The sequence below is a fragment of the Corylus avellana genome, chromosome ca5 (genome assembly GCF_901000735.1).
Source record: "Corylus avellana chromosome ca5, CavTom2PMs-1.0".
NCBI lineage: Eukaryota > Viridiplantae > Streptophyta > Magnoliopsida > Fagales > Betulaceae > Corylus > Corylus avellana.
This window is the reverse complement of record NC_081545.1, coordinates 6,542,571-6,558,315: the sequence shown is the minus strand read 5'-3', so window position 1 is coordinate 6,558,315 and position 15,745 is coordinate 6,542,571. Positions and strand designations below refer to the sequence as shown.

Below are 15,745 nucleotides of genomic sequence, written 5' to 3'. Positions count from 1 at the left end.
GTTAAATGGATTTTTTTTTTAATTTTTTTTAATTCCTCCCCACACTCTTTAGGGTCGACTCTCAAGTCGACCCTAATGACCACTCTTCAGCGTCCACTCTTAGTGGACGCTATTGGTAAATAAAATGATATTTTTTTTTTTTTAATTTTTTAATTCATCCATACACTCTTTAGGGTCGACAAAGTCGACCCTAATGATTAGGCATTCAAGTCGACGCTAATGATCTTTTTCCAGCCTTTTGAATATTTCCCGCGAGTATATTAGGGTCGAGTTATTAGCGTCCACCCTAGAGTGGACGCTATTATTCATCTTTTGGGTCGACTATTAGCGTCCACTTGGATGTGGACGCTAATACATAACTATTAGGGGCGACTTTCAAAAGTCGCCCCTAATAGTTGAGTGTTAGGGGCGACTTTATAGTCGCCCCTAATGAGTCGCCCCTGATGACTCAGTTTCTTGTAGTGTAACCAACTTGCTTTATTTCCCCTCAATCCTCATCCCCACTGATCTTTTGGTTTATTTATTTTTTAATTAAAGTCAAAATGCGTCTGTGCAACTAAACATGACAAGACACAAGTCACGTTTGACCAATAAGATGAAAAATTATTATCATTAACGTACGGTATACATATTTATCTCAAACTGTGATCATGCATGCAGGATGAAAAGTACAAAGATAGGGCAAAGAAGCTGGAGGAGGATGTGAGGAGTACGATTAATAATGAAAATGCCGACTTATTGGCAACTCTTGAACTGATTGATGATGTTCAACGGTTAGGTTTGGGATACCGTTTTGAGAGGGACATAACTAAGCCCTTGACAACTTTGCACCATCAAAAGCCTGTAATGAAAGAATAGGTGAGAACCTGCATGCTACTGACCTAAGCTTTAGGCTCCTCAGACAACAAGGCTATCAGGTCTCTCAAGGTACGTATATGATACACTCGCTAATTAAAGCTTCTTGATTTCATTTCCCATCTTCATCTCACCATCTTCTTATATCATATTTTTGTATGAAACACAGATGTATTTAACAGTTTCAAGGACGATAGCAGTGGGAATTTCAAGGAAAGCCTTACAAAGGATGTCAAAGGAATGTTGAGTCTCTATGAAGCTTCTTATCTTGCTTTTGAAGGAGAAAACCTCTTGGACGAGGCCACGGCATTCACAAGAATGCATCTCAAGGACCTCAAAGGAGATGTGAGCAAAAGTATGGCAGAACAAGTTAGTCATGCATTGGAGGTTCCATTGCACCATAGAATGCTAAGGCTAGAAGCTTGGTGGTATATTGAGGCATACAATAAGAGGGAAGATGCAAATTCTCTTCTACTTGAACTCGCAAAGTTGGATTTTAACATAGTGCAGTCGGTGTTTCAAAGTGATGTTCAAGATATGTCGAGGTAAGAAATGTTTGAAGTATTTATTCACGTGACTAAGGTGGGCTTTTGTTAAAAGGATGGGAAACTTAACCATCTTGAGCTTTATCGCTTTTGCAATCTTTTCGTCCAAATTTAAAAACTCTCCATTTTGAGAATTGAACTTTACAAAATTTGCAATTTCACCTCTTCAGTTAAGATTGCAAAAGTGATCAAAGTTTAGGAGGGTTAATTAAAGTTTCTCCTAAAAGATATTACAAAATAAAAAAGAACATTAATGAAAACAACTTTCCCATGGGTCGGATGTAAGTAGAAACTTATTTGGTTCCATCTATGACTTTTAGGTGGTGGGAGGAAGTGGGTCTGGCAAACAACTTGAGCTTCACCAGAGATAGACTGATGGAATGCTTCTTTTGGACAGTTGGAATAGCCTTTGAACCTCAATTAAGTAATCTTCGTAAAGGGTTAACGAAAGTGATTGCTCTTATAACCACCATTGATGATGTCTATGATGTTTATGGCACCTTGGGTGAACTGGAGCTACTTACAGATGCTGTTGAAAGGTTAATACTTAATAACTCTTCCCCTTCTCCACACGCCCACCCCCACACCAAAAAAAAAAAAAAAAAAAATGAACAAAAAGAAAAATTTGCAATGTAATGGAATCCCTTTGTTATAACTTTTATGTTAAAAAATTAAGCAAATGATACTTTTAAGTTCTTGATTGTGTCTTTCAGATGGGATGTCAGTGCCGTGAAAAATCTTCCCCATTATATGAAGTTGTGCTTCTTAGCTCTCTACAATAGTACTGTTAATGAGATGGTATATGACACTCTTAAGGAGAAAGGAGAAAACACCCTTCCATACCTAACAAAAGCGGTATATGCATCCATTCTATAGTTTCCTTTTTTTTTTTTACATGAATAGCATTTCCATTGAAATATTAAATCTAATACGTACTTTTGGGGTTTCTTCTTTTATTTTAGTGGGCTGATCTGTGCAAATCATTCCTACAAGAAGCAAAGTGGTGTTACAACAAAGATATGCATGCCAACCTTGGAGGAATATATTGACAATGGCTGGGTATCTGCTTCGGGGGCGGTCCTCCTTGTTCATGCCTATTTTTTCTTGAATCAAAAGTTCACAAAGCAGGCACTTGAGGGCATAGAAAAATACCACGAGCTTTTGCGTTGGCCTTCAATTGTTTTTCTACTTTGCAATGATTTGAGTACTTCGGCGGTATTGTTTTCATAGCATCCATTTTGTGTTAAATAAATTTTAAAGTCTATATCATCATTGGAACCACTACTTCACACTAACATATTTAGTTGTTCGTTTATTTGATAGGAAGAGTTGAAGAGAGGCGAAACTGCGAATTCAATCCATTGCTACATGCGTGAAATGGGTGTTTCTCATGGAGTTGCTGGCAAACACATTAGTAACATGATCAGCAGGACATGGAAAAAAGATGAATGAAGAGAGAGTAGTTGACTCTCCATTTGGAGAACGTTTTGTAGTAACAGCAATCAACCTTGCTCGTATTGCTTTGTGCATGTACCAATATGGAGATGGACACGGAGCCCCAGACATAAAAGCAAACAATCGAGTCATTTCATTGATAATAGAGCCCGTTTCACTCATTGAGAGATAGACCCATGTATGTTCATTTACGACTCTTACTTCTTTATACAATTTTCTTACATTTGAAGTACTAGCAGCAGCTTTCTAACCATTTTTCCTTAATATAGAGAATAAAACTACTTTTTGATTCCATATAAAAAAAATTCACAATAGATTCTCTTATTTTTCCTTATATGAATTAAATACTATTTCTTTTTATAGTTGCAACCAATAAAAAAAGAAAGAGGAGAAAGGAGAGAGGCGAGAGAATGATTGCTTTATAATTTAATAAAGCATTGAGTATCTACAGTGTTTCCAATGTATTGGAAAACACTGTAGATATACCATTTGGTGTAAGTTGTTGTTGTTTTTTTTTTATTTTTTTTATTTTATTTTATTTTATTTTTTAAAAAAAACTTAAACCAAAGGGTATAGATGCCCTATATCCTTTGGTGTAAGTTAAATATAGGGCTTTTGATGTGGGTGTATTTTTGTGATTTTTTTGAAATTTTTCTTAAACATAAGGAAGGAAATAACATATAGAGTATCTGTTGCTAGTGCTCTTATATGTGACTTTTAAAAACTACAATTAGATATGAGATGAATCTTTATTAGATTTTGATCTAATGTTAGTTTTAAAAACCACTTATGAACATAAAAAAAATATATATAAGAATGGAAATAAGTGTAACGTTCGCTTTTGTTTATCAATTACAAACAGTTATGTGTGGCGGAGATGTGAGCAGAGACCGAAAAATTTGGCTCGAAATAATGTAGCTACAAAATGTACACTTTTTATGCCAAAAATGACTATAAAAGACTTGAAATGGTAAGTCATCCTAAAATTAGGATTCATTTCTTGTCCAAGATATGTGCACATCTCAAAGTAACCTGAGACACCTTGGGCCATTTCCGTACACAATTCATAAATTCATTAAATGATAATAATTTTGTCTACTCCAAAGTACCTTTGGTCTACATAAACTCTGCTGTCCAATTCATTATTCATCCTCATGAGAAATGCTATGTGTCAATAAGTTTTTTATATTTGGCCCATATTTCTTTAAAATCAATTATTAGATTTGTAAACTTATATAGATCCCACATAAGTTAATGGTGGACCCCACAAATCCAATAGTTGATTGTAAGGGAATATGAGAAACTTATTGACCTCTACATTTCTCTTATCCCTGCCCATGCATGGGATTCCACATCATGCTAGCTAGGTTAACATTAATTGTTGGGAATAAATTTTCTCATGCATCCACTCAATCACTACAGCTACATGAAAGATAATTCAGCTGATAGAAAAAAAATAAATGAGAATCCTCTCTTCATGAAAACATTATACTTAATAGTTTTTTTTTTTGATAAATAGATCGACTTCTTATTATAGAATCACTATGCTAGAGCAATTTGCTCAAGCAAAATAGTACCACGAATACAATTAGGAGGCTCACTCCAAGCATTATCTACTCACTGGTTCACAGCAAATCTAGACAAAAGATGTGCCGCCTGATTCCCTGCTCTCTTCTCGAAGCACATCTTCCATTGAGTAAATAGCTAAAGCTTCACCTTCATGTCGTCCACTAGATGCCCCAGTCGACTCCAATCAGCCTCCTCACAGTTGACAGCATCAATGATACTCTTTGCATCCCCTTCTAGGTGAACGTGAGTAATTCCCAATGCATGACACGTCTCCATGGCCAGCAAAGCTGCCATGGATTCAACTGTTGCCGGTGATAAATTCCCCTTGCGAGATATGCATTTGGCCTCGGCCATACGCCCACGACAATCTCTAATCACCACACCACATCCCATACGTCCAGTCATACTGTCTAGGGAAGCATCTCAGTTTGCTTTCGCCCATCTCGGACTCGGAGCCACCTAGCGGTTCAAACCTCCAGATTCTTCCTCCGGCATAGAAGCGTTCCTGCAATCCTGTGCTTCCTTAGACTCCTCTAGTGCTAGTGATGCCAATTGTAGTAGTGTTGTGGGATGAGAAAACTTACCACCATGCAAGACATCATTACGCCGCATCTAGATTCGTCGAGCTAAGCCAACAAAGAGGGCCATCTCCTCTTGAGTGCATTTCCGAAACATGTCTTCCACCACTTCCAAGAAGCTTGGACCTGCATAATAGCTCTTTTGGAATTTTACTAGACCCATGCCCCATACATCAAGCGCCGCAGGGCACTGTCATAAGACATGAAATCCAGTTTCCAACATAAAGGCGCAAAGTGGACACACTAGATCCTCGATTATCTTTCTTTTAAGCAGATTTTCCCAGGTGGGGAGGATGTCATGACAAGCCCACCAAAGAAAATTTTTTTCCACATTCGGAATTGGTAAGACCCACAGTTTTTTTCCATATTTTAGTGGTACCCCTATGAGAGGAGTTCTCGGCTAAGTCTCTAGCTCCAACCTCCATTTGCATATGATAAGCACTTTTGACGGGAAAATTGCCATTTGCAGTACCTCTCCAAATCATAGTATCCGGCTAATTTGTACAATTGATGGGGATTGTAAGAATCATTTGGGCCTCCTCCTTGGAGAAAATTCTCTCCAGTTTTTGAATATTCCACCCATGCAAATCCTTAACAATAAGTTCCCGCACTGTCGCATCCGGATTGAGTACACGAATACAAGAGAAACTACACGGAAAGTAGATGGATTAGGAAGCCACCTATCATTCCATATTCGAACTGTCGATCCGTTCCCAATGCGCCATAATAAGCCCTATTTGAGCAATTCACAAGAGCTATGAATACTCCTCCAAGCAAACGACAGCCTACCCCCCACCCTAGCCTCCAAGATAGAACCAGTCGGGTAATTCTTTCCTTACATAATTTTCGCCACTAAACTATCCGGATGCTTCCATTGTCGCCACCCTTGTTTTGCCAACAGGCCTTATTAAAATAAGTGAAATCCCTAAATCCCATTCCACCCATTGCTTTAGCCATCCACATCCTTTCCCAACTCATCCAATTAATTCGGTTCTCATTTTCTTGATTACCCTACCAAAATTTTTTTATTTGGGAATTGATGTCCGAACAAAGGCCTCTTGGCAATAGGAATATACTCATACAATAAGATGGAATCGCCTGAATTACCACTTTAAGTAAAATTTCCTTACCCGCTTGGGATAAGAATTTAAACTTCCAATCCTGCAATCTCTTCCACACCCGATCAATTATGCCTTTGAATGCTGCTTTTCGGGATTTTTCAACCAAAGCTGGAAGACCTAAATAGGTATCGTACCTCTGAGTAGCCGGTATCCCTGCATTCACCAAGATTGCTTCCTTCTCCTCCACAGTCGTATTTTTGCTAAAAACAGGGATGTTTTATTGTTATTTAGGCGTTGGCCCGACGTAGCTTCATATAGTCGAAGAATATTCGTTAGGTTTTCCCAATGTGCAACGCTAGCCCTGCAAAATAAGAGACTGTCATCCACAAAGAAAATGTGGCTTATCCGAGGACCCCTTCAAGAAGTAGGAACCCCCATCAAAACACCCATCCCATTAGCATTATCTAGCATGGTACTCAGTGACTCCGCACATAGAAGGAACAAATATGGGGAGATAGGATCTCCCTGTCTCAGTCCCCTCTTCGGAATAATTTGCCCATATGGATTCCTATTCACCAACACCGCATATTCGACCGTTGTAATGCACATCATAATAAGTTGGATCCACCTAGGAGTGAAACCCAAATGACACATAACAGCCTCCAAAAATCTCCATTCTACCCGATCATAGGTTTTGCTCATGTCCAATTTTACCGCCATGTAGCCCTTTTTGCCCTGAATCCGAGAGTTCATCGTATGGAGAGTCTCGTAGGCCACCAAGACGTTGTCTGTAATTAATCTCTCTGGTATGAAAGCACTATGAACAAGAGATATAACATGGGGCAATATCTTCTTAAGTCGATTTGCAAGAACCTTGGAGATCATCTTGTACGTTACATTGCACAAGCTAATTGGATGGAATTCAGTAACACAAGTGGCTTTTTAACTTTTGGAATAAGAGCAATGTTCGTTGAATTCAAATAAGAAGGCAAAATACTTGAATTAAGTGTACCAAGAATTACTTGACAAAGTTCATCCCCCACTGTACTCCAATTAGATTGGTAAAACTCTGCAGGGAAGCCATCAAGCCCGGCAGCTTTGAGAGGGGCCATCTAAAATAAAGTTGCCCGAATCTAATCCACAGAAAATGGTTTTAATAAGTCATTATTCATTTCATCCGATACCCGCCTCTCCAAATTTTGTAGGCAAGGTTCCATATCTCCAGCATTTTCAGAGGTAAATAAAGTTATAAAATAATGAACAAAACCCATTTGTACCTCCTCCGTCTTTACATATTGACCACCATCAGCATCAATAATATTGGAGATCGGATTAGACTTCCTACAAGCATTGGCGCATGCATGATAAAATCGAGTGTTGCGATCTCCATCCCGCAGCCAATTTGATTTTGCTCATTGTCACCATTTGAGGTCCTCTTTGTCAAGCAAATTCTGTAGGTCACTTCGGATTGCTTGCATCTCTGCCCCACTCTCACATTCTTCGTCATCCTGGAGAGTTAGAAGTCTCTTCTTCAAAGAATTTATGGGTTTTTGCATGGGTTCACGTTGGCCTCATTGCCACCTCAATAGTCCTTGTCGGCAACAGGTAAACTTGGAATTTAGTTTATCCCAAGCAGTCCCTTCACCGACAGGCAACGCCTAATTCTCCTTTATAATTTCATGATAACCCACATCCAATCTCCACTTATCCTCATACTTGAACCTTGCTCCCCCATCTCTTCCCCTAAGCTCTTCTGTCAAGCCCAAAATTAAAGGAGTGATCTTCACCACCTCCACTACAATTTCAGCTAACGGATATAAGCCCATCCATGCAGCATTTGGGACACCCCTGTCTAGGCACACCTTTATGAAATCAAAGCCATCCCGACAATTAGTCCACGTGAACTTTGGGCCATTAAATCCCAAATCGGACAACTCACAAAATTCCAATGTTTGTTGGAAAGCTATCATCTGACAACTAGGTCGTCCCCTTTCATCCCACTTTTCCGATTACACTGCTATCTCCTTAAAATCTCCGATACAAACCCATGGTATTGGAACTAAACCAGCGAGATGCTTCAATAATGCCCAGGCTTCGTGTCTTTTGGAAACATCCGGTTGGCCATAGAAACCCGTAAATTTCTATGGCTCTTCTGCATCTAAACACCTAACCACTCCATTAATATGGCGTTGGCTGTAGTTATGAATTTCCACCGAAGCTTCATCACCCCATAGCAATGCCAAGCCTCCGCTCTTCCCCACACAATCGACAGCAAGCATATTAGGAAACTCCAGTTTTTGTCGAATAGCCTCCATACGATCACGACGTAACTTGGTTTCCATGAGAAAGACCAATAATAATAGTCTTATACTATGACTATTATTCTTGAACTCCATGATATACTCTAACATTCCCACTCAAACTCATGGTGTGTAAGCTTGTGAAAACTTGAGTTTGTTCTTTAGTCGGCAACGGAGGCCGAGATGGTGACCGAAAATTCGTTGTAGTTGGTGGCGGCCAAGGTAGTTGAGTGGAGTTGCTGGCACCGGAATTGAAACATCGGCTACTCTTGAACTTGAACTTCGGCAATTTTTGGCCTCTTTTATAGAAGAAATAGCTAATTATGGGCTAAGAGAGAGAAAATATGGGCTAATATGGCCTCTTTTAAAGAAGGAAGAGCCAACTATGGGCTAAGAGAAAGAAAAATGGGCAACTATGGCTTCTTTTAAAGAAAGGAGAGCCAATTATGGGCTAAGAGAAAGAAAAATGGGCAACTATGGCATCTTTTAGAGAAGAAAGAGCCAACTATGGGCTAAGAGAGAAAGAAGATGGGCAACTATGGCCTCTTTTGAGAAGGGAAAGCCAACTATGGGCTAAGAGAGAAAGAAAATGGGCATATGTTAAGTGTTAAAATATTCATATTTTCAGCCCTTAACTTACATGTTTTAATCCTTTAGTTTTAGTTAATTAGGCCATTTTAATTCCTTTTTGTGTTTTCCATACTTTTGTAGGCTTTTGGAAGAAAATGAAGTAAAACTGAAAAATTTGGGCTCAAAGAGAGAAATTGGAAAAAGTTGGAGCCCCTGACACTACGATCGATCGCAGGTTCCCAGCGATTGAGCTTAGTACTAGAGAAGACAAAGCATGAAGCGGCCACGAGCGCTTGAGCGCACAATAGAAGAGGCTCGATCGTAGACGTACGATCGAGCACGCACTGGTTGCGATCGATCGCACCCGTGCGCAGAAGACACATCAAAGCTGCGGCCAGAATAGTATTATTTCCATATTAGGGTTTTCCAACTCCCAATTGTAATAGGTTTGAAACCCTATGAAAATTCCTAGGTTTACTAGTTTGTCAAGGACTTCTAAAACCTATAAATAGACCCTTAAGCCTCTAGAATAAGGAGGCTTCGGAAGAAAAAGAATTGGAGCTCTCAAGTTCAAGTTTCGGGTTTATTCTTTTATTTTATTTTATTTTATTTTATAAAGATGTTTAACATCAACTTCCTGTGTAACTAATTTATTTAGTAGGGCTAAATTATAGCCCTAGTTATGTTTTGTTAATATTCAATATTGGCGCCTTTATGATGATCTTGTTATGATGTCTAACTTGATTAATACCTAGTTTCATGAATTCCTCATATGTGTGTGCCTCATCAACATGTGCATGTGGTATGGACTAGTTAGTTAAATCAATTTGGATGACCGAGTCCTGCGTTTAACATAAGTAACAAGAGAAATCCACACCGGGTTCTTGGGTTAATCAACATGGGGAATCGGGAGTAGACACCCATGCCCTAGGCGTCATGTGTTTGTCGATTTTCACATTTTTATGCTTTCTTAAAGAACAACTTAGTAGACACCCATGCTAAATCCTTTGAGAAAGAAAAGAATTAGAGTAGACACCCATGCCTAATTCGTTGCTTAGGAAAATTAATAGCTTAAGGAGTAGACACCAATGCCCTTAGGTTGAGAAACATTAGATATTCATAACATGATCAAAACATTGGCATATTGATATATTAGCTAAATATAATTAGTGGTGGATATCAAAGTCCTACCTTTTTATCATTATTAACTTAAATCCAATCTACTGTTTTATTTTACTTTGAAAATTGATTTTAGACAAGATTCAACAATCCTCGTGGGAATGACCCCATATTTGCATACAATACTACTATGTTGACCTTGTGCACTTGCAGGTAAAACATCCAATTATTTGTTTATTAATTTAGATAGGTAATTGTGAACAACAAGTTTTTGGCGCCATTGCCGGGGATTGCGGCGAATTTTGCTTAAAATTATTTTCCTTTAGTTGTGTTATTTTAATTTTCAATTTTCAATTTTGTTTTGTTTTTTGTTTTTTTTTTTTTTTTTTATCAAAAATATTTTCTGTTGATTCTTAATTTTTCTGTTTTCTGTTTCAGGTTGCGGATTAGCATTCTGTGATTGCGATTGAACGCCAGCCAAGTGTGATCGAGCGCACCAACCTGCGATCGAGCGTAGTTCCAGGAAGCATCCGGACTAGCAGCATTGAAGCTGCTTTGACTGAAGAAGCAACTCAATTGATGTAAGGTCATCGTTCTCAAGATTCAACCGTCATTCCACTTGATCCTGAAATTGAGCGGACAATTCGACAAAGACTTAGAGACAAAGAAGAAGAGGAAGAAATTGAGATGGAAGTTTTGCAAGAGAATCCAATTAGGCCAAGACCACTAGAGGCAAATCCACCACCGGTGAAGAGACCGATGAAGCAGGCATTTGTTCCAGCAAACCTCCATCAACCCTCATGCATAGCATATCAACCGGAGGTGGAAGGCAGTTATTATATTTCTCCTCAAATCCTCAATGCATGCATTGACTCACTTCTGGGGCACAGCTACTCAGGATCCCAACTTTCATCTTAAAGAATTCTTCGATTTGTGGAAGTTGCAGCATGTCCAAGGCCTAACTCCAAAGAGACTCAGGTTAGTTCTCTTTCCTTTCTCTTTGAACGATAATGCTAAACTGTGGTATAATTCTTTGCCTGCAGATTCTATTCATACTTGGGAAGAATTAGCCACCAAGTTTCTGAAGAAGTTTTTCCCAGATCAAAAGATGAGACAACTTAAAAGAGAACTCCAGCTGTTCCAACAAAGAGATAGAGATTTGTTCTTTGAGGAGCTGTTCCAACAAAGAGATTGAGATTTGTTCTTTGAGGCATGAGATCACTTCAATTCATTGCTTCTAAAGTGCCCACATCACAACATCCCTCAAGATGATCAAGTACAAATTTTATATGAAGGTTTAGTTGATACTAACAAATGTATGGTTGATTCAGCTTGTGGAGGAGCACTTATAGAGAAGAGTAGTGAGGAAGCAATGGAACTGTTTGAAACATTAAGTGAGCATTCCCAGCAATTCTGCTCTAGAGGAAGGAGAGGAGCCAAGAGCAAGGGCATGTATGAAGAAAACTTCAATGGAGAATCGTCCAATCAGATGGCTGCTGTGAAAAAGAAGTTGGACATGATTGTCAAGGCCATGACTGCTCAGAAAATCTCACCTTTGCAACAGGACACACCAATCTAGGTATGTGCTATTTGTTCCAATTTTGATCACACCACTGAGACGTGTCCTTTATCTCCATTTGCAGAGCAAGAAGAGGTGAATTATATGGGACAAAACAATTACCCCCACAAGAATAATCCGTACTCCAACACTTACAATCCAGGATGGCACAACCATCCCAATTTCTCTTGGAGTAACAATCAATGATAGCAGAAGGGGCCCCAACAAGGAAGCCAACCAACTTAAGAGTCAAAGTTGAACCAACTGCAGAATATGATACACAACCTAGTGACCTTACAACAACAAATCACGGCTGATCAAAAACAATTCAATATAAAGATTGATCAAGCCACTCAAAGACTGGAAGTGCAAATGGGGCAGATGGCATGGGAGCTGAGTGAAAGGAAGCAGGAAGAATTTCTAGCCCAAACAATACCTAACCCAGGGAGTCACCAGCAGTTGAAAGTAGTCATAGTGCTCAGGAATGGCAAAGTCATTGAAACTGAAGAGCCACCTCAAGCAACTCCAGATGAAGCATCAACCTCTAAGGTAAACAAAATGGAGAAGGTAAGTGAACCGCCCTTTCCTCAAAGGTTAGTCAAACCAAAGAAAGAAAAACTACTCATGGATATCTTTGAGACTCTAAGGAAAGTAGAAATCAATATTCCCTTGTTAGAAGCAATTAAACAGATTCCTTCTTATGCTAAATTTTTAAAAGATTGTTGCACTAACAAAATGAGATTTCAGGAGCATGAGACTGTGGCCCTAACAGAAGAGGCAAGTGCAGTTTTTTTGAGAAAATTATCACCCAAGCTAACAGATCCAAGTAGTTTTACCATTCCTTGCAAGATAGGAGACCACCTTTTTGAGCATGCATTGCTGGATCTGGGAGTAGGAGTCAATTTGCTGCCTTACATGGTATATGAAAAGCTGGGTTTGGGGGAGCTTCGACCAACCTCAGTCACCTTGCAATTGGCAGACAGAAGCATCAAAAGACCAAGAGGTATACTTGAGGATGTGTTGGTAAAGGTAAGTACATTTATTTTACCTACTGACTTTATTGTGTTAGACGTGGAAGAATCTCATATGCCATCACCCTTGCCTCTCATCTTAGGAAGAACCTTTATGAGAACTGCTGATACAACAATAGGTGTGAAAAAAAGGTACAGTAAGTATGAAGGTGAATGGTAAGACAATAAAATTTAAAATATTTGATGCAATGAAGTTACCTCAAGATGATTTGGAGTGTTTTGATGCTTGTATGATCTACGGTGTTAGTGAACCAGTTTTCCAAGACCCACAAGAAGATCCATTGGAGGCCACCCTCACCCATAGTCTCACAAGAAAGGACATTGAGCCAGACCCTGAAGATGTTATTAATGACATCATTGAAACAGTACACCACCTTGAGGCCTCTCTAAAATACTCAAGTAAGTATACTCCTCCCTTTGAGATTCTTGAGCCTACTAATACCTCTCTTGTTCCTTCTATTGTCTAGGCACCCAAGCAGGAATTGAAGCAATTGCCAGAACACCTAACATATGCATACTTAGGAGAGAACAAGACACTACCGATCATAATTGCTGCAAATCTGAGTTGTGAAGAAGAAGAAAAGCTGTTGAGAGTTCTTAGAGAACATAAAACCACTTTGGGGTAGACTATTGCTGACATCAAAAGAATAAGTCCAGCCAAGTGCATGCATCAGATTTTCCTTGAAGGCGAAGCAAAGGCAACCAGGGATGCATAGAGAAGACTCAATCCTCATATGAAGGAGGTAGTTAAGGCAGAGGTCTTAAAACTGCTAGATATGGGCATCATCTATTCCATCTCAGATTGGGGTGTAAACGAGCCGAGCTTGGGCGAGCTTTGGCAGTCCAGGCTCGGCTCGTTTATTTTTGGCTAAGGCTCGAGCTCGACTCGAGCCTAAACATGTTGCTCGAGCTCGGCTCGATAGGGTTGGAACCCTGTTCGAGCTCGAGCTCGAGCTCGACTATTATTTTTTTGTAATTTTTTTTTTTTAAAAAAACAACAAATCCCGAATCTAGAATGTCTCAAGAGTCACAAATCCAAAATCCAATCATTGCATGTAAAATTAAAATTAGAAAATCCTATCATGGCATGTAAAATCCAAACATTAATTTTTGGATTGTTGTAAAATTAAACTAAAAAAACCCAACCGGCAAGGAGAGATGGAGACCGGCCACAGAGACAGAGAGACAAATATCGGCGACGATCCAAACAGTGACGATCCAGAGAGGACGAGCACGAGCACAGCAACAAAGACATTAAACAGAGACAAAGACATCGAGCGCGAGGAGAGACGGTAAAGGAGACCGACGATCGGTGAGGAAGGTGGCAGAGACAGACGGGCGACTTGTGAGGACTGGAAGGCGGCAGAGACAGTGAGACACGGCGTTTGTGTTAGGTTTAGGGTTATATGAAAATGAAAATGAAATGAAAGTGGTGAATTTATACCCTTAGGGCCTTAACAAAACTATGTCGTTTTTGTTGTTTGTGTAAATAAAAATTGGTAAAAACAAATAGTTTTAAAAATGACTAAGAAATTAGAGAAAAAGTTTTTTTTTTGCAAAAAAAAAAAAAAGAATTAAAAAATTGTATTATATATGTATAATTATAATTTATATGAAGTTATAATTTTATAACATAAATTTCTATTGTTAATCCAATGTCAATTATTCTATTTGATATTATACAAATCTCATTATCATTATACATGAATAATATTATTAAGTATTTGAATTGTCATTGAATCACATGATTAAGTATTGCTCTCATACATTTATATTATTTAATCTGCATATATGTATAATTATAATTTATAACATATATAGACTTATAAGTTATAAGTGTTTAACATACATTGGAACTAACTGTCTATGTACTTAATTATTGTATTAGTATGAACTTGTATACTTATAAATCTGTATCATTATCTAATTTATATGGGTAATGGGTCAATGTTAATTGTTATAACTTATATACTTATATTATATGTTCTCATTATCACGATTCATGATATATGATTTAAATTCAAATTGTTAAGTTTTCACTTACCGAAAATTGTGATTATAATGTATAAATTATAAGAAACACATTAGTTACTTAATTATTAATCATTTAATCTAATAGTAATACTCAAACTCTAAGTAATAAATTCATAATGATCTAATGGTCATACACTCATACTTAAATTTTATGATCATATTGTCTCACAATTAATATTAATATTATCTTAGATCCAAGATCATGTGATATATCATATATGTTTTATAAGAATAAAATATATAAGTATAATGTATTGATTAAATAACACAATAACTTATGTAGATATACCATATGATTATATAATCATTAATGATTATGTGATATACCGTATACAATTCCAATTTCCAAAGTATAAACTATCTAATTATAATATTTGTATTAAATGACACAAGAACTTGTACGGTTATACTATATGATTATATCATATGATAAAATGATTAATGATAATATCATATATTTCTTATTATTTACTCTCTCTCTCTCTCTCTCTCTCTCTCTATATATATATATATATATATATGTGTGTGTGTGTGTGTGTGTTTGTATTAACATATACATATATATAATATATATACACACATGTGCATAAATAACAAAAAACAAAGGTATATAATATATTTGTTATTATTGAGTAAATGAGTAATGTTGACTATATATTTTTATTTGTTACTTAATAAAAAATATACGAGCCGAGCCTAATAAGCGAGGCGAGCCTTATACGAGCTTGCTCACGAGCTTAGCCGAGCCGAGTCGAGCTTGCTTCGTTTAATATTCGAGCCAGGATTTGTGTTCATGAAACGCTTCATTTAATATTCGAATCGAGCACGAGCCGAGCCCGAGCTTGCTCGCGAGACACTTCGCTCACTTAACAGCCCTGATCTCAGACAATAAATGGGTCAGTCCAGTCCAAGTAGTGCCAAAAAAGAGTGAGATCACAATGGTGAAGAATGGAGAAGATGAGCTGATACTTACAAGAGTAACCACTAGGTGGAGGGTATGCATCGATTACAGAAAGTTGAACAAGGTAACCAAAAAAGATCATTTTTCATTACCCTTTATTGATCAAATG

The 15,745-nt window shown here is 37.9% G+C and overlaps 1 pseudogene; it reads left to right on the top strand.

Moving 5' to 3' along the window:
- Positions 1–3,027, top strand: part of LOC132181659 (probable terpene synthase 12) — a 9,309-nt pseudogene extending 6,282 nt beyond the window's left edge.
- Positions 3,028–15,745: the final 12,718 nt, after the last annotated feature.